We start from the raw sequence: 23,522 nt of genomic DNA on the forward strand, positions 1-23,522 counted from the left end.
TGACTAGAAAGAACTATTTTTAGATTGTGGGTGTTCACATGAAATCATTTGATAAATCAGCCAGTGAGCTATTTGTATTTATTATTTTCTCCTCTTATGTGTGTTCCCTCTGTTTCAATATGAGGTGAGCTGTCGGAGACAAGAGCTTATTTGAGAATAACACCCTAAACTAAGCAGTGAATAAATACGTAAACCAGATTTGTTGTTGTTGTTGATTGGCTGTAAGGAGTAGGAGGTTGTGTTAATATCCTACTCATGCCATAACCAATTACCACAAACTTGGTGGCTTAAAGGAACAGAAGTTTATTCTCTCCAAATTCTGGAAGCTGGAAGTCAGAAATTAAGGTGTTGACTAGGTCACACTACCTTCCCACGGCTTGATGGAAATGTCCTTCCATGCTTTTTAGCTCCTGGTGGCTCTTACTGGCTCCTGCCTTGTGAATGTGTCACTGCAGCTTCTGCCTCTGTTTTCCCAGAGCCTTTTCCTTCTTCCTGTGTCTTGTCTTTGTCTATTAAAAGGACACTTGTCATTGAATTTAGGACATACTCAGATAATCCCAGATGATCTCACTTTGAAATCCATAAATTAATTACATCTGCAAAGATGTGGGGTTTTTTTTTTCCCCTAAATAAAATCACATTCATGAGCTCTGCAAACTAGAAATTAGATGTGACTTTAAAGCAGGCTTCAGTTTGTCCAAGGACAGTGGGACATGCAATACGAAATGATCCTGAGGTTTCTAGACTGTGGACTGGAAGTTAAGGTGGGCCATTAATGAAGTAAAGAACACAGAAAGGGAGAAAAGCCAGGAGAACAAGAAAGGGAAGAAGATATTTTATGTGGACCTATTGGAACTGAGTTGCTAGTCAAAAAGTGTTTATGCCTGGGAGTGTATTCAAACTTTTAGGTTGATGCTGAAGAAAGAGGTCGGAACTAGAAATACTGATTTTCTAAACAGCTCTGCATGAAAGGGGACGGCATAAGCGTGCTTTTGCTGGGCTACGGGGAGCATGGAAGAACCCCGTGAGACGGGGAAGTCAGAGAGAGCAGAGCACGGGGCTTGCTGGCCTGTCTTAAACAGGAAGAAGAGGAGCTATCAAGATTGACTGACAAGGCGCGTTCGGCGTGTGGCAGTCAGAAATGATGGATTGTGTTCAGCCCGTGAGGGTGCAGGAAGGGAACCCAGGAAATGCACCAGAGGAACAGTGAATGCAAGAAGATGCCCAATATGAGCTGCCTAATTTGTGAGATTACCGGCAAGCGGGTCTGCGTCTCGCGAGTGGGGAGAATCACGACACGGGTTCACTTCTGTCTTCTTTACCCACCGGTTATTCAGTGAATGTGGACTTGTCAGAGAACGTGTGGGTTTCACACGGTTTTTGTGTTTTTGTTTTTTTTTCATCTCTCACTCTTTGTTTGACTCTCACTGTGGACAGTGAGAATCCAGTCTCCTTTGGCTGTACAGAAAGCTGACCAGTATGATAAGTATCTGTGCTTGTCACTGTGCGACCTGACCCACGGTCCCCACAGACCAGAAGGTTCTGAGTGACTGCTTCTTCTCTCCTTTGAGTACATGAGGACAGTTAGTAATTCAGTCTATTAGACTAAGCAAGGAAGCAAGCCGGGCCCTGTGGGCCGGCGGGATGACATGGTGGCAGTAGGTTCAAGTTGGTTCCTGTCATTGTGTCGGCTTTTTTTTCTCTTTTGTTTAGTTTGGTTTTGACGAAAACACACACTTTGTATTTACAGCTTCAGAAAAGAACTCATCTCCAGAAGCCTTGCACCCCAGCCTAGTGTGGGCAGTGTTTCTCAGACTTCTGTGATTGTTGTCCCCTGAGAAGCCTTTTAGGCCTTTTCTTCTCCTAATCACCACCCACTCATTAGAGTTCAATACCGCCATGTATCTATTTGCATACTGTGCCCTTTGGAGGAACAAAAATTGTGATATAGGCTTTTGGCAACCCTTCCTTCTTAATCCATTTTTTGCCACCCAGGGGCAACTTTATCCCGCTGAGAAGGCGTGGATGAGGGTCTCGGCGGTGACATTCGATTTATGGTAAATGGATGTCTACTACGTGGAAGCAGTTCCCTCACTTCAAATTGGGATTATTTCATGTCCAAGGGAGAACGTATTTTACTTGCTTTTCTCTGCTGGAGATATGGGCACATTATTAATAAAGCTAATGAAAATTTAACTTCCCAGATACTTACGCTGGAGTTAAATTTTTATCACTATTACTTATGATTTAATTTAAATCAAGTGCCACACTGTAGTGTGTGCTTCTGCACGTCCCTACCCTGACTCACTGAGTTCGTTCTGAATGACCTATGCAGAAGTCATCTGCTGAACTCAGTTACACAGAAAGGAAATTCAAAGGCATTCCCATTTCTGAATATCGATCTTTGTATCTAAAACTGCAATAATGGAAACTCGTTTTAGACTATATTCTCAGTACATTAGTTAAATATACGTACCGATTTTCTACCTCCCAAACCTGCTTCTTCAGAAGTACTCAGGAAATGGAAAGGACTTCTTGGTGGTTGTGGAAGCCAAAATCTTTGGAGTTTTCCTCGTCGCCCCTAACCCAGTCTACACAGCCGACTGGTCAGCAGATTCTCCGACTCTGCCTTCTGCGTAAAACCAGAAGCCACCACTTCTCACCACCCGGAGCACGGCTGAGTCCCTGCCTGCCCCCCGGGTTGTCACAAACCAGTGCGGCCTGCCCTCTGCGGTCTGCTCCGATGGGCAGGCAGAGGCTCTGCTCCACAGAACACACACCACAGCCCCTTTCTGCTCTCCGCCCACTGACAGCTCCCATCTCACGCAGCAAAATCCAAGTCCTAACCACGGTCTCTGAGTTCCGGGGGGATGTGACCTCAACTGCACCTTCTTCAACTTTCTTTCGCCCCTCTTTTCTGGCCACCCTGACCCCTCTGCTCTTTTTTTTTTTTTTTTCATTTTTCCAAAGCTGGAAACGGGGAGGCAGTCAGACAGACTCCCGCATGCGCCCGACCGGGATCCACCCGGCACGCCCACTAGGGGGCGACGCTCTGCCCCTCCGGGGCGTCACTCTGTTGAGACCAGAGCCACTATAGCGCCTGAGGCAGAGGCCATAGAGCCATCCCCAGCGCCCGGGCCATCTTTGCTCCAATGGAGCCTCGACCCCTCTGCTCTTTTTTGAACCGTCTCAAACATCCCCTCCTCTGGGCCTTTGCAGCCCCAACCCTCCCCCCCCAGGATACTCCCCCAGAGCGCTCCTTTCTCGTGGGTCTCACGCTTTGCACCCTTCACTCTCTCATCTCAGTTCAAATACCTGTCCAGCGGGGAGGTTTCCTCTGAACCAGCACATTTTAAATAGCCAAGGTGGAAACAAACTCCTTTTCAGGACTCTTTATCCCTTTCACAAGGTTTTACTTTGTTTTCTTAGTCTTCGCAGCAACATCTTAAATACTTAAAAGGTTGGTTTGTCTCCGCCCACCGTAAATCTTACCTTTGTGTTCATGGCTGCAAGTCTAACGTCCGTCCTGCGAGTAATGGGTGCTCGAAAATGTATTGTGAGTGCCAGCTTTCAATACTATCTATTTATATATTTATATTTAAATTAGCTCATGTATTACCTATTTAATTGATATTAATTAAATACTGTTTTCAATGAGCTTCACAATCACTCTGTCATTTTGTCCCCAGCGCTTATCCCCCTAAAGGACTTTTTACTCAAAGCCACGGAGGTATTTGCCAGCCGCGGTTTAGGGTCAGAGGATGTCAGAGCGAGGGAAGCACGCTAGCCGCCCCCCCCCCAGCTTGCAGTCTTGTTTTTCTGCTTCTGATGCACACATCTCCTTCAGATTTGTAGCCCACTGAGCAAACTTCAAAGTATGCACCTCACTTATCCCCTAAAGATTAGTGTCCCTGGGCAGATACAGATCATACTTCTCTTTTAAAATAAGTATAATGTAGTAAATGTATTTCATAGCCAAATGATTATTAACAACTCTTTTCTCTTGTAATAATAAACTCTATTTTATTCTGTGGAATATATTATATACATATTATGAAATAAGCATGCATTTATGTAATTGAGGCCAAAAAGCTTTTTTGAAAATCACTGAGAGGTAAAATAAACTTTGTAAACTCTAAGTCACGAAGTGGTAGAGACCCTGAGGAGAATAATAGCTGACCAGGTCCCAGTCTTTATTTCTGATACCTACACATGAAGCATCATCGCCGAGCCATGGGTTTTCAGGGGCATGGTTTCCTGACAGCGCAAGCATGCGAGGGTCCCACCTCTTCATTGGGCAAACCACATGACTGTGCGTGGACAGGGGGTGTCTTCATTCTAATGGTGTGGACATAATAATCAGCTCTTCCATATGAAGAGAATTTTCCTTTCAAATCAACTATGTCCATATGTTATATGTAAAATTATTAGCCAATAACCATACATTGTATACATAGAACAGTAATATCAGAAAAATTTCTGGTGGCATCCTGTCTTTAAAAATTCCACCATAACTCACTATGTGTCCCTTCTCTCTTATCCTGAGTCTTTCTGTGTATGTGATTCAAATGTCCAATGACACATACAGTTGTTAATTCTATTTCTGCAAATCAACTGTGGAATATGGTAGGTAGTCTAGCTTGCTATTTTCAGAATCTTGATTTTTTTTATACTGTTAAAAATATCTAGATTAAACTTGCCATCCCATAAATTGATTGTGATGTTTATCTTCCTATGGTTATAATCACATTGCTTTTGGGTCCCTTGTTTTGCTATTAAAACAAAATAAAAAAACAAAGGTTTAAAAAAATGTTAGAAGTACCTATGAACAAATGTTACCTTCTGTAGAAATGTGAAATAATAGAGGTTTCTGATAAAAATTAATTTAAAAAATAATTGATTTGGGAAAAATATCTCATCAGGAATTAATTCAACTTAGTCTATAGTACAACCATGAAAAGATATAAACATTTACATAGAAATTACTGCATCGATTTGAAAAACCCCGAGAAAAAAAATATAAAAATTAATTAGACCTGCACTACATTTTTTTCTATTGTTTTACGTGGACATCTTATTTTGCCCAAACCAGGTAATTTAGTATTATAAATGTAGTACTAATATTAAATGTAGTACTTTAATGTTAGCGTCTGGGGCCTAAGAAAGCTCAATAATTCCGCTAAAGATAATTTCCATGTTGACAGAACAATGTAACCCCACACGCAGGAAAGGGAGAGCCTATCACTATAATTAATGCAATTAATTTTTAAAACAGTAAAGATTTAAAATGACTCGTAACAAATTCAGATGTGCATTTTATTTTCCCTTAGTTAAGTCCCTGTATTTCTGGTTGTGCTTTTATGTTGAATTTAGGAATGTTAGATTGACTTTTTAATTACCTCTCAGATGACCACCAATGTGGCTGACCTTGAAAGCAATATTAATTACCTGATCTAGTATCTTGCAGGTGCATATTATTAAAAACAGACCCAAAGAGATGCTATAACAATGATTAAAAAATGTGCAGTCAGGATTTGGAATAGAAGCAGGAAACGACCTGGTCACTGAGGATTGAAGCCTGAGGGACTTAATTCTCTCTCCTTTTAGTCTTATCCAAACTCCACACAGAGGATGGTTATTGTGACACGTCTGAGGCCAGATTCTTTTCCATCCTTGGACTGCTTGTAAAGTGACTCTAACTTCTACAATCACTTTACAAATTTTTTATTTTTTAATTTATTGTGTTGACATGGTTTCAAGTGTCCCACACAATATTATACCCTCTATCCATTGTGCGCCCTGTGCCCCATGAGAAGTCTCTTTCCATTCCCATTTTACCTTTACCTCCTTTGCCTCCTCCCCCTCCCTCCTCCCCCTCTTTCCCTTTGGGAATTGCTACCTTGTTTTCTGTATCTATGTGTTATGGGTCTATAATTTAGCTAATCCCTTCACCTTCTATGATGTCATCTCCTCATCCCCTTTCCCTCTGACAGCTGTCCATCTGTTCCCTGTGACCCTGCCTCTATTTCTGTTTTGTTCCTCAATTTATTATGTTCATTAGATTCCACATGTAAGTGAGATCATATGATATTTGTCTTTCTCTGCCTGGCTTATTTCACTTAGCATAATAGTCTCCAGGTCCATCCGTTTAATATGGGGATGAGACCAAATGATAGGACCCCTGTGTAGTGGCCACATGTTGGTAGTGTCACTTTTCATCAGTGAGGGCGTCCAGCTGAGAAGCAGAAACAACTTTCCAGAAACTAATACCTCTGGGTTGCCCACAGCAGATGACTCCATGACTGCATGGCTTCGACTGAAGTCCCCTTTGGAGCCCTCAGCCCGAGCACTGGTGCCCTCCCTGTCTTATCACTCCAGGTGCTTTCTATTAATCACCTCTGTTGTAGCTCTAGCAGCCGTCCCCAAACTACGGCCCATGGGCTGCATGCAACCCCCTGAGGCCATTTATCCGGCCCCCGCCGCACTTCCGGAAGGGGCACCTCTTTCATTGGTGGTCAATGAGAGGAGCACTGTATGTGGTGGCCCTCCAACGGTCTGAGGTACAGTGAACTGGCCCCCTGTATAAAAAGTTTGGGGACCCCTGTGAGAGATTCATTGAATTATGCCACATTTAAAGGCCCATTTCTTACTAAAGATGTAGGAAGTAGGTGAAGAAGTATTCAAGATTTACAAAAACATGCTGAATTCGAAATCTTATTATGTTAAGTATTATTAGAAATAGGAGCTTACTCAAGACTACAGAGTAGACAGGGGTCATCTAGAAAAGCAACACATAAGGTTTTAAATCAAAGATGTTTAAGTTTAAATTAAATGGATAACTGGCACAGGTCTATGCTGGTCAACCAATGGCGTGATAGAGTGTACTGTATTGCCCAATGGCCTGACGGAGTGTGCTGTATTGTCCAATGGCATGATGAAGTGTACTGTATTGCCCAATGGCATGATGGAGTGTAGTATATTGACCAACGGCATGACAGAGTATACTATGAAACAGGCCTGTTACATGCGTGTGTGGTATTGTCACCCTATCACTTACCAAGGACCTGACTTGACACATGATCTAATCGCTTTCTGTGGCCAAAGGAATTTGATTATTTCTTTAAAATGTAGGAGTGTCAACATAATAAAATTAATAAAAAATTAAAATAAAATGGAATAAAATTCAAAATAAATAAATAAAATGAAATGTAGGAGTGTGAATCTGGTGAGAGTTGGTTCAACCCATTATGATACTATAATCTTGTTTTCTGGATTATGATCCTATAGTCCTATGAAGGCTTAGTTAGGGAACAAAATTAATACAGGAGTCCAGAGCTAAATTAGATGGCAAATATATGTACAACAAGGAAAATATCAATGCTAAATGACAAAATTAGAGAAGATGTCAGAAACAGGAACTTTGAGCTGAGGAAGGAGGCAGTTCTCCTAGGCAGAGGAAGGACCGTAGGAAAGGTTTGGAAGCACATGTGAAAACTCCTGAGGAAATAAGCCAGGTTCAAAATGGAGTGAAACAAAGGCATTTAGATTTGATGACATACCAGAGAGAAGTTTCTTAAACAAAAATGTAACAAAATGAAAGTGATATTTACAAAATAGTAGTTGGACAGTGGTGAAGATCTATTCTTTCTATGGATATTTATTGAGGGCACATTATACACAAGCACTGATAATTCAGATGTGAACAAGTAGTCAACCCTGCTCAATCACCCAGAAGACCCAGATCATAGCAGTTGTAAGAGTTATATGTAATAAGCACCATCTTTGGGGGTGGCACCTGCCCCAGTCTGGAGATAGACTCAGAGACCACTTCTAGGAAACAGTGACCTTTGTTTTCAGACTGGAAAGTTGAAATAAACCATAACATGTAGGTGATAGAGACAGGAGGGTGATGTATGTGGTATGGGTGGAGGAGAAAGGGGTGTTCTAGACAGAAGGACCAGCATCTGCTAAAGATCGAAAGAGACAGAGACAGGAGACAGGAAAATAAAAGAGGATGCTGATACAATTATGTAAGCATGAGCTAATAATACGAGGCAAACTGGTAGCAATGAGAAGAGAAAGCAAAATACAAATCTGAGAGGCATTTTATTATAATAAGATACAAATATGCACTCAGAGATTTCTAGTTTAAAATGTAAGCGGAAACAGGTAAATCTTTCCCCAGCATTTTGTTATCCAAATATGCCAATGAGAGAGACTCGCAAAACGCCCTTCCTTCTGCCTTTATTTGAATATGCATATCGGGATGAATGGGAGATTGTAAAATATTTGCTTGTCATCTTGGAGCTATAAGAAAATCTTTATAGTTTAGATTATTTAATGAGCAGAATTTTAGGAATGTAATATCCATATTATTTTGTCACCTTATCTCTTAAATCATCTTGGAATGCCATTTACCAGAGTTAGAAAGTTCAATTTAGTTTTCCATGTCTTGTTCCTTAGGTAATTATTTGAGATAAATTATTTCACTGTTGTCATATTCTCTCCCTCTAAGAAGAGAGAAACACTTCCCATTTCCCTGTAGTGGATACAAAGTAGGTTCACGGGCCCTTTAACATGGAAGGCTGAATGTACCAAGTAAAATCGACCAGATTTATGTATGCTTTCGTTATCTGTGAATCAGATGACTACTCCCAAATCGGGAACAAGTTTAGCTCATGATTTTTTTTTAAGTTCGTTTTATAGACTTTTACTACATTTGAGTTTAAAAACAAATAAGTTAATTTTTAAAAGTTCATTTTATTGAGTTAACAGTGAACTTAAAAAAAAACCAATGAAATTAATTTTAGAGTCATTTAATTTAGTTCCGAAAAGAGTGAGACTCTTTTATTAACTTAATTATTTTGGAATTCACTGTTTTAAAGTCCAATAAATGTTATGCATTTTATTTCCAATTCACTTCATCGTGCTCGGAGTCATGCCTGCTTTCTCCCTGTGGCTGAACCTTCCCCCTCACTGCCCACGGAGGCCGACCCATTCACAAACGACCCTGCCTCAGTATAAGTACATTAGATATTTGAATAAGACATCTTGAAAAAGCTTGTGGTTTTTTTTTTGTTGTTGTTGATTATGATTCTAATTCTGTTATATGGCCATTATCTGTGACACCCCTACCTGGCCATTTGCTAACGCACAGGCGTTTGTGTGAAATGAAGAGTTAACGAATTGAGTTGCACAAAGGAGGTAATATGTCAACAATTCTTCAGTGTTTCCCCACCAGGTTTTAAGAAATGAAGATCTGAAAAAGTTAAAATAACGTGATCCATAAATCATTGTTGAACTCTCACTTACAATTGTACAGAATCCAGAGGGGAGGGAGAAGAGGATCGGGGGTGGCGGGGGGGGGGGGGAGACGGTGACGGAAGGAGACCTGACTTGGGGCGGCGAGCACGCAATAAATAGGCAGATGATGTGCTATAGAATTGCATAGCTGGAACCTAAGAATTCTATTAACCACTGTCCCCCCCAATCAAGTCTAGTTTTTAAAAAAGGGAATTTCTACCTTGACTTCTGGAAAAATCTTCGACTAGGCCAAATGAAACTGCTAAGTGCATCAGAATATGCAAATCTTTCGTTTTACTTTTCTTTTCATCCTGAGTCTGTTATATTAGGATGGAGAAACAAACTCCTTTCTGTGCTATATCTAGGGAGAAGAGTAGTGTGCTCGCTGACATTTATTCAAAGATAAAATAAACTTCAACAATCTCATTATTATTATTATTATTGGTCATGAGTTGTGTTGTGTTGTTTTGGGTGAGTCATCTGAAAAAAAAAAAAAGCCCTTTTATCTGCTCATTTTACTTTGGATAAAATAAAAAGAAAATAACAGAATTAAAGAAAATCTACCTTCCCGAGTTCAGACTAAAAATGGAGCTGTCAGCCAGGAGGACTGGTTAGGGCAGCAGCCATGGAAAGTTTCTCCACTAATTGGCTGACATTCAGAGCTTCAGGATCAGCAGCTGTTGCAGCAAATTCAGTCTGGATATCAGGCAGATTCTTCATTTATTTCAATTAATTACCACACACATCAAAACCTCCTCTAAACAAATTCTCCAATGAATACCTTTAAGAAAAACAAGAGTGCTTAGGTGTGCATAGACTGGTACTGACTCTCTCACTGCCTCCTCTATGCACCCAACTCATTTTTATTCCTATGGAAACTTGCTTGACCTTTAGCAGAATTATAGAAATCACATAGCTGTACATTGCAAAGAATTCTGATGTAATTTCAAGGAGAAATTGCTAATGGTAGAATATACATGTTGTAAGGCATATGGAGTATGCGACTTACTCTATGTATTTAGTATATATGCCTGCACATGTGGAAATAATGCTACTATAAAACAATGGAAAATTGTCATAAAATAGCTATAAAGTATGCAACATGCATATTGCAATATCTGTGCACTTTACAAAAAAGTTTTTTATCTGGAAGTAGTGGAATTCTGTATGATTCAGTGCTCTAATTAGACCAGTGCTTTATTGGGCAGAAAAGCAAATAGGCTCCCCCAACCTACATATTGCAATTGGTTACTATAGAATATGTGATGTGTATAACATAGGCCTAAAATGGATAGACATTAATTTTACTATAATATCTCTCTTCATGTGTATGAATTAAAAATAGCCATTTATTATTTGCCAAACTACTTCATTAAACAAATCGAAGAGGGGAGTGTTTCTGCAATAACAAATCATTTGTATATATTTTAAAGACAACATGAGTACAGTGTTAGTGCAGTTATGTTATTATTTACTGTTGCAATTCCTAAATTAGAATACTTAATCATGTTTTAGTCCAGTTCACCTTTGCAGATTAATATTTTAAAGTAGCTTTTTATTCTGAAGATACAGATAATATAGACTCCTTAATATATGTAAATAAAACACCCGTACTACATACCTGTGCTGCCACTATTTTAGGCATAGAGGGATAGAACGCTAACACCCATGTATTCCAGCAAATCTTTGCTTTTTTGTTTGAATTCCAGAAAAAGTGAAATCACTTCAGTGAGAAAACAGATTTGAAAATTGATAATTAACCCCTCCCAAATTCTTCCTTTGTAAAAATTTTGACATGAACACATAAAAAAATAGTTTTTAATTTTCAGTACAATCATTCTGTATTTTAGACAAACACGTAATAAAGGGCAATGATATACATACACCCACCACACCACTTAAACTAAAGCTTTTGCCAAAAATTCTCTTGAGCCCTTCAAGTCACTTCCTGTACACTCCGCCACTGAATTGAATTAGAAATTATAAAAGGACATGTTTCCAATGATTAAATTCAGGTTTCTTTGAAAGCAACCAACTAGCTAATCACATACGTACACTGCATGACTAAGAGCACGCCAGGCATTTTCAGATACACCCAAGTTGAACCATCTTAAGCTCCATAATGTTTTGCTTATGTACCCCCAACTCAACAGACATCTGACAGAACCAAGCCTCTGGCAAGTTGTTATTATTTATTTATTTATTTATTTATTTTAAAGAGTCCCATTTAAAGACTCCCCAAGGAGAGTAGGAAGGTTTTCGGGGTTGCCTGAATTACCTGGGAACAGGGCTTACAGTTCCTTCCCCTTTAAGTCTTCACAGAGGGGTAGTTGCAAGTGTAGTTCTTTAAAAAATGTTTAACTAATAGCTCAAGAGGACTGCTCAAAATAATTGAAGGGCCCCTCAAACACAGCTGGGAAATGGACTCCTGTCAGGTTCTTCTGGTGGGACCATCAGCAGCCCACCATGTTGAAATAAATTAAATTGAAACAAACAGAGGAGCATACTGTTTGTGGATAGTACCGCATCAACTTTCCCTCCCCACTGGACTCCAGAGACCACGTTCCACAGGAGGGGCAGGACTTCCAGAGGTCCAGTGCGAGTCCCAAGCCCAAAGGAATATGTAAGACTTAGAGGATTCGGGCTTTCCTCCATTTACAATATCATTGTGTGCATAGACTACACTTACTGTTTTAGTTGATTAATCTTCATCATGATCTCATAATTTGTGTTGCCTGTATCAATAATTTGTACTATAGCAAATGAAACTCTAAACAGAACTGTTTTTGTTCGGGGAGGCAGCGAGGAGACACGAGCATCTGGCAACCACACCTTGACTCATTGGAGCCCCTGGAGTCATGGTATGGGGCATTAATTTCTCAGTTTGTAATTTGCCAGCTGCATTTAATGGAACCAATTTTCATTACATCTGTTCTATGGTTCAAAGAGCCCTTTCAGTTTCCGAAGGGGGCCGGCTTCACACAGATTCTGCAGAGGGCTAATGCACTGTTTTCTTGAAGTATTAGATAGCCAAGGATGATTTCTCCTTTTCCAGCAAACAAATTATTTTTTACAGAGGCGAGTTTTATATTCATGACTTACCACCAGTAGGTTTCAAATTAAAAGTATAGCATGCCCTTTTCCCAGGAATTACATATTGATTTTCATGTCATTTCCTTCATAATGCCCACTGATTGCCTGCCTTTGCAATTGGTGGTAGATTTATTGTTTATTAGTTAAAGGAAGCATAATTATGCTTAAGTAAATCTTCTCTGTAAGTCGCAGGTGGTTAGAAGAGGACTGTTTCTCGGGCAAACATGAAATTTATAAATGACTTTAAAATTTATTATAGCAAGCATTATTTATGGACAAGAGAAGGTCACAGCTCTTCACAGTGTGTCCTAGGAGCATTTTTAATAGTAGAAATGGTTTCGCTTGGGCAACTTTACATTCTTGGTGTGTAATTTTAATCTCCATAAAAATATGTCGCTGTTGTGTAATACCAAATGTAGGATTCCAGTTGAAAGCAACTTTCAATGCAAAGGGTTTTCTCATGGGCAGAAGAGAAGTTTGAAATGTTCTACAATGCTTTGAAGTTCTAAAGCTTCAGTTGGGAGAATTATAAAGCATTAAACCTGAAAAGTTTCCGCCTGATGGTCATGAAATAGCATGCCTATATGAAAACTGACTCCGCTTCTCTTCCTCGGGCAATCTTTCTTTTTTTTTTTTCCTTTTCAAGTTTCAGAAATATCATGCATCATGTATATTGAGAAGATCATCTTAGGCTATATCCTTTTGAAATCATTAAAGTACATAACGTAATTGTATTTATATATGAAGGTTCAATGACATACTAATCTATTTGTACTGAGAGCTTCACCATACTGAGAGACGTGAAGTTTGTATCCAAATTAGAGGTGACTTTTGTATTTTGTAGCCCGATTAAAGTTACCATTTTGTTCTTGCCTAAGAATAGAAAAATAAGCGGTTTCTTGCTCATTATATTCTAAATATATAGTTCTATTTTTAACCTTACAGCTTATCAAATAGTTTTTTTTACCTACATCTCACTTAAGTCTTGCCACAGTGGAGTGACCTGGTCCAGGTCACAGACCAAGAAAGTGACAAACTTCAGTTTTAAGACTATGACCCTAAATATCAAATAGACATCTTATCTATAAATTATCATCTATTATTACTGGCTGCTTATTAGATCTTAATTTCAGATTTCATATCTAGCATTGGGGACCATAGCTAAGGAAATAAAGATAACTTTCAAATGCCATGAAAACTTGGCATTATAAAATGATTTTTCCTCCATGAAGCTGAAAATATAATTGTCAACTAGTATTATTAAAACTGATCTACCTGACACCCCTTCCAAATCCAGCCGACATCTATACCTATAGAAAACAAGAAGGCCTTTGCTTCCTAGGAGATGAGGTAAAAACAGGAAATTAGGCATTAGGTATTATTTTAGTGGTGTACTTAAGCAATGCCTGATATTATATCTGACTTCCAATAAACATAGCTGCATCCTAGGCTCAAAAATAATTTGTTTCTCTGTAGAAGGATATGGATTGCATTTCTATACTCACCATGTGCCTCATTTAATCAAGTAAATATAAATGAATAGGTCCCAGTGTTGGCCACTGACCACAAATCTTAGTAAAGAGAGAGATTGTCTCATGTATGTTAAGGTTTGGTGAACAAATTCAAACAAACAAAAATACCTGCCTTGAGATGATTTAATCCCTGTCAAATGGCTAGAATTTCTATGTTCGCACACTTACAATAAATCAATTTTAAAATATGTATTGAATACCTATTATGGATTAGTCCTACTGTTGAATGATAGAATATGGCAATTTATGAGACAGTTCTTGCTCTTAAAGAACTCATATATACTTGGAGGAGTGAAGGGAACAGACGTGTGACTTGATAAACATTTTACCATAAAACAGAAAGTACCTTCCCATAGGGCTTTAAGAACTCCATAGCAACTCTATACAAAAAAATTATTCTACCTAGAGTTTAAAATGAGACCTCTAGAAATTGCTGCATGTCATTATTGTAAAATGTGCGTTTCTCAAATTCTAGCATTTTTGAAATTTGAAAGTGATGGTGGCATCTTAGCATTGTGTCTTAGTTCATTAACAGTTATTTTTCTCTTTCCTGGTGATATATAAAATAACTGTAAATCTTATACTCAACAATAATTTCAATGTGATGAAATATAATATATAATAATTTAAAAAAACATGGTCCAAGTTACGTGAGACTGCAATTTCTCATTTTATTAAACTATTAAAAATTTTCACATATATTAAAATAAAACTGATTGAGGATCTGTGCCCTTGTCACACTGCCCACCACTTTACAGACACCATTGAGTCTTCAGAAAATTTTTACAAAAACCAGTCCTGTTGTTGCTTTACAGATGAGTGAACTGAGGGAGGAGAGCCTATGGAACCGGCCCAAAAGTACAGTGGCAGCAGAATTCACACTTGTATATATTGCAACTCATGCATTTTTTTTTAAATTTAAAACAAAATGTGTTCAAAAACTAACTATAATGAAATAGTTAACTTAGAGGGAGGGGGAGGGGAGGGGCTTAAAGAGAAACAAAATATAGGGTGACAGAGGATGATTTGACTTTAGGTGACGGGTATACAGCATAATAGACTGTCCAAATGATGTGGAGCTGTTTTCTCTAAATCTATTATGTACTCTGGTTGACCAATGTCACCTTGTCAAATTTAATTGTCTAAATTAAAGTAAATAATTAATTAATTTTTTAAAAAGAGTTACTTAGAAATGATTAACTTAAAAATTAGTTCATTTATCTTCTTAAAAATTAGGGGCTCTTTGATTTAAATGATCCAGTTTTCTCCTAAAAAGAGGCTTTTAAAGTAGGTGTGAAATGCTACCTTCCATTCCTTTGTGTCTGGGTTTTCTCTAGCAGGCAAGAGCAATGGAAGTCATTCCACTGACTTGGGAACTCGTGGACCTGGGTCATATTCGAGGTGAAAGGTCCTTACGAACCAGCTTCCCAACCACCAGCCAGCATCTCAGCACCGGCTGCTCCCAGCGCTGGGCGGCGAGGCGGGACCCTCCCGCTGAGTGCCGGCTGCGGGGGCGCCTCCACTGCGCCCTTGCCTCGATCTCTCCCTGAACGGGCGATCTCAACTTCACAGAAGAGGGGTTCAGCCAGGGCTGTCATCCGAGATGAAAACCACGTCCTTTCTCTTTGTCACAGAAAATTACATTTACAACTTGATCCTGACCCTGCATTTCTTTCATCTTTTCCTTTCTCCTTAGTTCCTTCGAATCAACAAAGCAGCCCAAGTGTTCATCCTAAAATCTAACAGCAGGGAACAATAAACGTCTTTTGATCTCCCTTCTTCATCTTCCATCGGCAGAGCATGGCCATCCCCGTCGCCGTGCTCAGGCCGGCGGCCTGTCCCCGAGGTCTGCGCAGCCCCCACCTCCACCCACCCCGTGCATTTCCTGCAGAAGAGACGCTTCGTCCTCGGACCCCTCTAGAAACCTGACCCTAAAAGCTCTCCCCTACTTCAATTTCTGTGTAAATCTTCATGTAAAAAGTGAAACTATTTCACATAGCTTTTGCTACGCCGAAATTCCCTTCCCTAATCTGTCTTTCTGTCCAGTAGCCATAACTCTTGTGATAGAAAACCCAGGGAGGCAGGGCACAGAGACTAGGACGACATCTCCAACCGCCTCTGGCAGTGTGCTGAGGTGCTCTGAGCGCTTCGCCCTTCGCAGAAAAGTCAGAAGAAGGACGAGGGCATTAGCACGAACACTTGAACAGAAACTGAAAGGGTGCCCACCGGCGCAGAGGTCAGCCTGGGGACACATAAGCTATGGCCTCTTTTTACCCAGAGACTGAAGCTGCCTGAGGAATCAGGAAACCGAAGTAACTCACAGCGAACCGCAAGGCGTGGGCCCCCAGCTGGGATGGGCCCACGGAGACACCCGCGGAGGACCAGGAGACGGAAGTGGCAGTCCCTGGGCTCTTGGCAGTGACCAGTGGTTCAGTGTGCCTTTCTCTTTCCCTCCTAATTTCCTCAGGCTCGCCTGGTTTCCTTGAGCATCAGACCTAAGCTCCTTTCCTAATTTGCTTTGCTAAAGCTACCTATGTGATGGAAGCCAGAGCAGGGGCCAGATGCTAGCACGCTGCTCGCACCTGTCTCCAGCCAGCCCGGCCCATTTGTCTGTGAGGAAGACGTGGAAACGCACGCGCGCGCACACACACGGACTCGGACCATATGCTTAACTCGGCACAAAGCGCTAGGAAACATTGCTTCTCTCTGTAATCAGCCCCCTCAAAGATGTGCTGAAGGACGAAAGAACACAGGCAGCGAGCCCTCCTACCTCTACCTATTTGCCGTAGTGTTTCAAATAATCACACGAGGCCACATTTCTGGTCACTGGAGAGAGAAAAAAAAAAGGCTGTCGTGCTCCTTTCTTTGTCACCTAAAACACCCCACAAGAACCCAAATCACTTTTTTTCAGCCTTGTCTCCCGATGACTTGATTTGGCTCCTAAACAAAAACAATCAAGATTATTCACCTTGTTCCTCTTCGAGGTAGAAGGCTGTAATGAAGCCCACGGCTACAGAGCTGTGGTGAGAAGGCTCAGGTAGGACCCGCTGCCCCTACGGGGTCAGCATCGGCTCACCGCAGACGGAGATTGCCCTCCAGCCTAGGCAAGATCAGTCACAGGATTGCGGGGTAGACTCCGCCTGGCTTTAGACTGGTCACTTTGTTCAGAATGAGCTGGGGCCCATTCTGTCAGCTTTCTAAGTTGTCAGCCTTGGATGCTAAAAATGCAGTTTCTTCTCCCAACGACTAAGGAAAAAATCCAGTCCCCTGTGTGTTCTAATCACTTGTCTTTTTCATTACACGGGGTCCGAAGAAGAAAGGGTACCCCGGGCCGCTTCTAAACCATCTTGCAAGCAGCAGGACAGTCATGGGTTTGATTGTTTTCCAAATTTTTTTTATTACTATTTCATATGGTAGATTAATGATCAATTTACATTTTCTAGAGGGGAAAATACATCTTATTTTGTGGCGACTCATTTACGGTAGAGCCCGCAGGTGTCAAAATCCAATGTTCATCACCCACCACTGCATTGATTAACAGAATAAAGACACTCCTGAGCTTGATTCCTCTGACAATTTTAAACAAGATGTAATAACACAAAAGAAGCAAAAACTTCAAGTCTGGTATTCATACTTGATAATTCCCTTTGTTTTTATTTAACGCTCAGGCGCGCAAACTAAGACAATGGAGATTTTCAACAGATTTTGAAATTTTAACATATCATAATAGGAACAAATGGAAATACACACAAGCAACAAACTATAGGAGGCATAACAGAAAAGAAAAACATCATGATTAGTTGAGTAACAGATACAATTGTTCCAGTAAACAATGGAATCCTAGGACCACACTTTTGAAAGTTAACTACGTTATCTTCCTTAAACGACTCTTCTTAATATTTTGTAGAGACCAGTTGGTGGTGCAGTGGATACAGCATCGGACTGGGATGCAGAGGAACTAGCTTTGAAACCCCAAAGTCTCTGGCTTGGGTGCAAGCTCATCAGCTTGAGCACGGGGTCGCTGTCTTGAGTGTGGGATCATAAACATAACCCCGTGGTCGCTGACTTGAGTCCAAAGGTCACTGGCTTGAAGCCAGGGTCACTCGCTCTGCTGTAGCCCCCACCCCCGGTCAAGGCACATATGGGAAAGCAATCAATGAACAACTAAGGTGCCTCAACAAAGAAGTGATGCTTCCCATCTCTCTCCCTCCCTGTCTGTCTGTCCCTATCTGTCCCTCTCTCTGTCTCTCTGTCTCTCTCATAAAACAAAAACAAACAACACATACATGGATATCTTAACTTTTAATATCAAGATTATTTTTGTTAGACTTTCGTATCATGCTTTTGAACTTTGCTTGTTACAGATATATATATATATGTATATATATATATGTATGTATATATATATCCATTTTTATCCTATGAAGAATGTTCTAAAATCTAAGGACTATTAAAAGATCTGAGATTCTGCCTGACTAGGTGGAGGCACAGTGGATAGAGTGTCGAACTGTGATGTGGAGGACCCAGGCTCGAGACCCTGAGGTGACCAGCTTGAGCGTGGGCTCATCTGGTATGAGCAATGCTCACCAGCTTGAGCCCAAGCTCGCTTGCTAGAGCAAGGAGTCATTCGGTCTGCTGTAGCCCCCTAGTCAAGGCACATATGAGGAAGCAATCAATGAACAACTAAGGAACCGCAATGAAGAATTGATGTTTCTCATCTCTCTCCCTTCCTGTCTGTTTATCCCTATCTGTCCCTCTCTCTGACTCTCTCTGTCTCTGAAACACACACACAAAAAAGATCTGAGATTCCAATTGATTCTTCAATTTCTTTCAAGTACGTTGAGTTAGTCTTTGCAAAGAATCTATTTCAAATGTGGAGATATTTTTAATGTACTCCTGTCTGATTCGGCCTGAGGGTTTTTATATTGGCTTATCACTATTATATTAAATAATATTTTATATCAAGTATTAATAACAAAAAACTACAAAGCCATTGATCAACTTGAGCATTTCTATTATTTAAAAAATTAAATAACTGAAAATTATTGTTCTGAGGTTTATTATTTATGGAGAATAGATCAATATATTTGCTATATAAATCTGAATACTTGATAAAAACATAAAGCAAAATTTTCACAATGTTTTGGGTGCTTCTATATCCTACAATAACCATCATTTTGAATTCTTTTTCTGAACACCACATATTAAAATCATCTATTCATTCTTCCCTTTCATTATCTGGTAACCTTAATATTTTTGTTTTGAATATTATATTTTATTTAATTTTTATATAGTGTCATATACCAAATAAAATTCTACTATCTGATAGCTATATGTTCAAACTTGCCTCCAAATTATCATCTCCATTTTTCAAAAGAGATAATACATTCTTTTTTTTTTTTTTTTTTTTTTACAGAGACAGAGAGAGAGTCAGAGAGAAGGATAGATAGGGACAGACAGGAATGGAGAGAGATGAGAAGCATCAATCATTAGTTTTTTATTGCAACACTTTAGTTGTTCATTGATTGCTTTCTCATATGTGCCTAGACCGTGGGGCTACAGCAGACTGAGTAACCCTTTGCTCGAGCCAGCGACCTTGGGTCCAAGCTGATGAGCTTTGCCCAAACCAGATGAGCCTGTGCTCAAGCTGGCGACCTCGGTGTCTCGAACCTGGGTCCTCCACATCCCAGTCTGATGCTCTATCCACTTCGCCACCGCCCAGTCAGGCTAAAGAGATAATACACTCTTAATAACATATTTATTTATTTTAAAGTAAATATCAGGAACAGATTTCTCAGTACTTGCATTTTAGAGAATAGAAAAAATATTAAAAAGGAGAAATTACGGTGATAAATGTACTAAAATTACCTTCTCATTTTTTATAAAAGAGTCAATATTGCTTTTTTCTCTCTCTCTTTAGGATATAAAATTTTCTAGAAAACTTTAAAAACTTTCTAGCATCCCATAAGGATACTATATATAGTTTGTAAATAGCTAATTGATCTCTTGTAGAATTTTCTTTTGACAATATTACATAAGAGAAATCAATAGATAGAAAGTATCTTATTTGCAGCCAACTTGTATTTGTTTTACAAAATAAAAAGATATAATCCCTGAAACTACTATTTTTTTTCTTATCACTGAAAACATAGAAAAATATAACATAACTTGAGAATAAATAGTCCTTTTAAAAATTATTGTAATAGTCAAACTGTATATTCAGGACAGTAATCTCCATAAAGGAAACAGTAGTCAAGGATGGGTGGCACAAATGCCTAACCTGTTTTCAAGGGTGAAAATAACTATACAGTGGAAAACACGCTGAACCATATGTAGCTTGTACATTTCAACATCTTGCAAATTCAGCTGCTCTACCCATGCACAAATGTGCTACAGCTGATTTTACAAAATAGGCAGCAATGTTTGCCCAAGTACCTGATTCAGCAGCTGGCCCACATTTTTTATTATGAAAAATGAGGATTAATTGATGAAAATGTTGACCTTCCTTCTAAAGAATCGCACTTCACTTCAGCATCTTTGTTTGGGTTGCGAACTGAGTATTGTTAGACTTAAATGTCGGTATTTTGAAGCTAAAGAGTAGGTAGAAAAGATAACAACATGTACATAAATTTACCGCTCCCTCCCCCCCCCAAAAAAAACCCTATAAATCATTTAGTGAAATGTTTTACTAGTGTGTGGGACTGCTGTTCACTGCTCTCATTTCAGCTACGAATTGCAAAATAATTTTGGCCAACTACAAGGTTTTCTTTGAAAGTTATTTGATCTTATCCATTTCTCTGCACTGACGGAACTTTGATATGTTCTATGTAAGATGATTTAGAGAGCAGATAAAATTACTCTATAAGCAGACTATTGATGTATTGCAAACCGAAGGATGTATGCTGGGCAATGAAAAAATGACAGAGATTAATTAGGCATGAGTCTGTTCGCAAGAAAATATTGGTCATCGGGAGAAAAGGACATATAGTCAAATTACTATTGTTTCTGCCAATAACTTGCTTTGTGACTTTAGGCAAGACAGTTCAATTTTGTGGTCATCAATTTCTATACGTATGAAATAGTCTAAGGATCCTTCCAGTTTGCAGATCTATGATTATTTGATTTATCTCAGAAATACAAAATAACATATATTTAGACTTAAAATAAAGGCTGTTCCACTAAGTTTTTTTGGACCCATGTAATGTTTTTAATTTGCATTATAACAGGATTTTTTAAGTATACAGAAAATTAGAGAGAACAGGATACTGAACACCATACCTCAATACCACATAAGCTAGATTTCATACGTATTGTTATTTTTCCTGACACATTCTATTGTAGACTACAGACGTCATGACATTTCCCTCCAAAATACTTCACTATGTGATAATTCAGCCATTATCACACCTCACAGAATTAAAGAGGATTCCTTTCGATCCGCTGATATTCGGATATGAGTTCATGACGTCCTCATTGTCCCTAAATATAGTATCTCTTATGGAAGGATCCACTTAGTGTCCATGCACGGCATTCAGAGTTAAATCTCTTTCCATCCAGAAGGGTCCTCTGCCCCTCCATCTTGTTCTCTTGTTCTTGTTCCTTTGTTGGTTCATGACATTGACATGTTCCAGATTTCATCAGCTCATTGTTCTCCTGCAGTGTTACACATTTGGGTTTGTGTTCTGGTAACTTCTGGGAGCGCTTTTCTTCTCTTGTCCTTTCTATTCTGTAAACTTGAAGTTCGGCTCACAGGTTTGACTAAATACAGTGGAGACATTTTGAGGACTTCATAGGTAGAGCTGTATCGTTCAGGATGTTTCACTGCGTTAAGAGGGGAGATAACCTGTATTCCCCACAGTAAATGTCCCTTTGTATGTGTTGTGATTTTTATTTTACTTTTCTTTTTAAGGTTGGCATCTACACTAACTGATTGGCACTTTTCTAAAGCGTCTGGGTAAATGTGTTATCTCAGCAATCTTCTAACATTGAAGTGCTATGGGCATAATCAGCACCTTGACTTTTTGATAATGTCTTCTTTTAAGGGATAGATGGATAAAGAGAATAGAATAATCTTGTCATATCAAATAATTCCCTGTGGGGTGTGTGTCGTGGCATTTGCTAGGGGCTGTCATCCTTAGGCCATTATTGTCATACTATTTTATAGGGACAACGTTTTTGAATGCTTGCTAGAAAACAGTATTTAAATTATATTGGTTTTTATAATTATCCTGAGGTATAGTTTTAATATTAATGCTCATAACCTTTTACAAATAAATACTGGACTCAAGGCTATTATCATTTAAATTCAAGATATATATTAATCCCCCAATAGGTATGCTTTTGTATACTGACAGTGTTACTCTTACGGCTTCTGTGATTTGTGATTGAAAACTGTGCTACCACCTATTTTAAACAACTCTATTTGCTTGGATGGTTCTCTTTAGTGTCCAGAGTCGTAGAAATATGAAGCCAATCTTGTTGTTGGAGTCATCATCCGTGCTTAAATTCTACATCCCCCTTACATAACAGGAGCAGACCTTGTCAGTGACTCCTCGAATCCTTGTCACCCATCCGTATGTCTTGAAAAGTGTTGCAGCACTACACAGAATTTCCCCGATGTGATCAAGCTGTCATCACCCAGGGGGCTAGCTGATTCAATGGAGCCCTCTTATTAGCAAGCATCACTTCCCTGTATCATTTCCCCACTGTTTACCAGTGTTTCCATCATCTCCCAAATCAACCATTTGAACTCAAATCCTTGTCTTAGCGTTTGCTTTTGGAAAAATTCAAACTAATGACAGCAATGCTGTTTTATCATTATTGGTTAATGTAATTAATATCTGCTCTGTAGATGGGTATACAACATAATCAGCTGTCCAAATGATGTGGAGATGTTCTCTCTAAATCTATGTCCTCTGATTGACCAATGTCACCCTGTTAAATTTAATTGTATAAATAAATAAATAAACTCCATGGAAGAAACTATTGAAAGAATGAAAAGACAAGCCGCAGACCAGGAGAAAATATTTATAAGACACATATTGTATCAAAATACTAGTATTTAAAATACACCAAAAGAAAACTCCTTATGCTAAATAAGAAGAAAAAAATCTAATTTAAAAATGTGCAAAGTATTCTGAAAAGACACCTCACCTAAAAAGATATAAAGAAAGAAAATAAGCATATGAAAAGATGCTCAACATCACATGTCACTAAGGAATTACAAGTTAAAGCAGTAAGTACTGATGAGAATGGCCAAAATCTAGCACACTGAACACACCCCATCCTGACAAGAACAGGAAGCTGTAGGAACTCTCAGTGCTGGTTGGGATGGAAATTGGTACAGTCCTTTTGGGACACATTGTGACAGTTTACTACAAAACTAAACACTCTCTTATCATATGAAAATATGGTTAATTTTCTATTTATATATCATTAACTCAATCCCAATCTCATTGCACTCAAAATTTTAATACAGGATAAGGCAAGTGTAGGTTTACAGTTGTGAGTATGCAAAACAGTTTATTCTTGTATTATTATTATTAATAATTCTATATTTTTTTTCTACAAACAACTGTAAACCTCCTTTTGTCC

The sequence above is a fragment of the Saccopteryx bilineata genome, chromosome 6 (genome assembly GCF_036850765.1).
Source record: "Saccopteryx bilineata isolate mSacBil1 chromosome 6, mSacBil1_pri_phased_curated, whole genome shotgun sequence".
Taxonomy (NCBI): Eukaryota; Metazoa; Chordata; class Mammalia; order Chiroptera; family Emballonuridae; genus Saccopteryx; species Saccopteryx bilineata.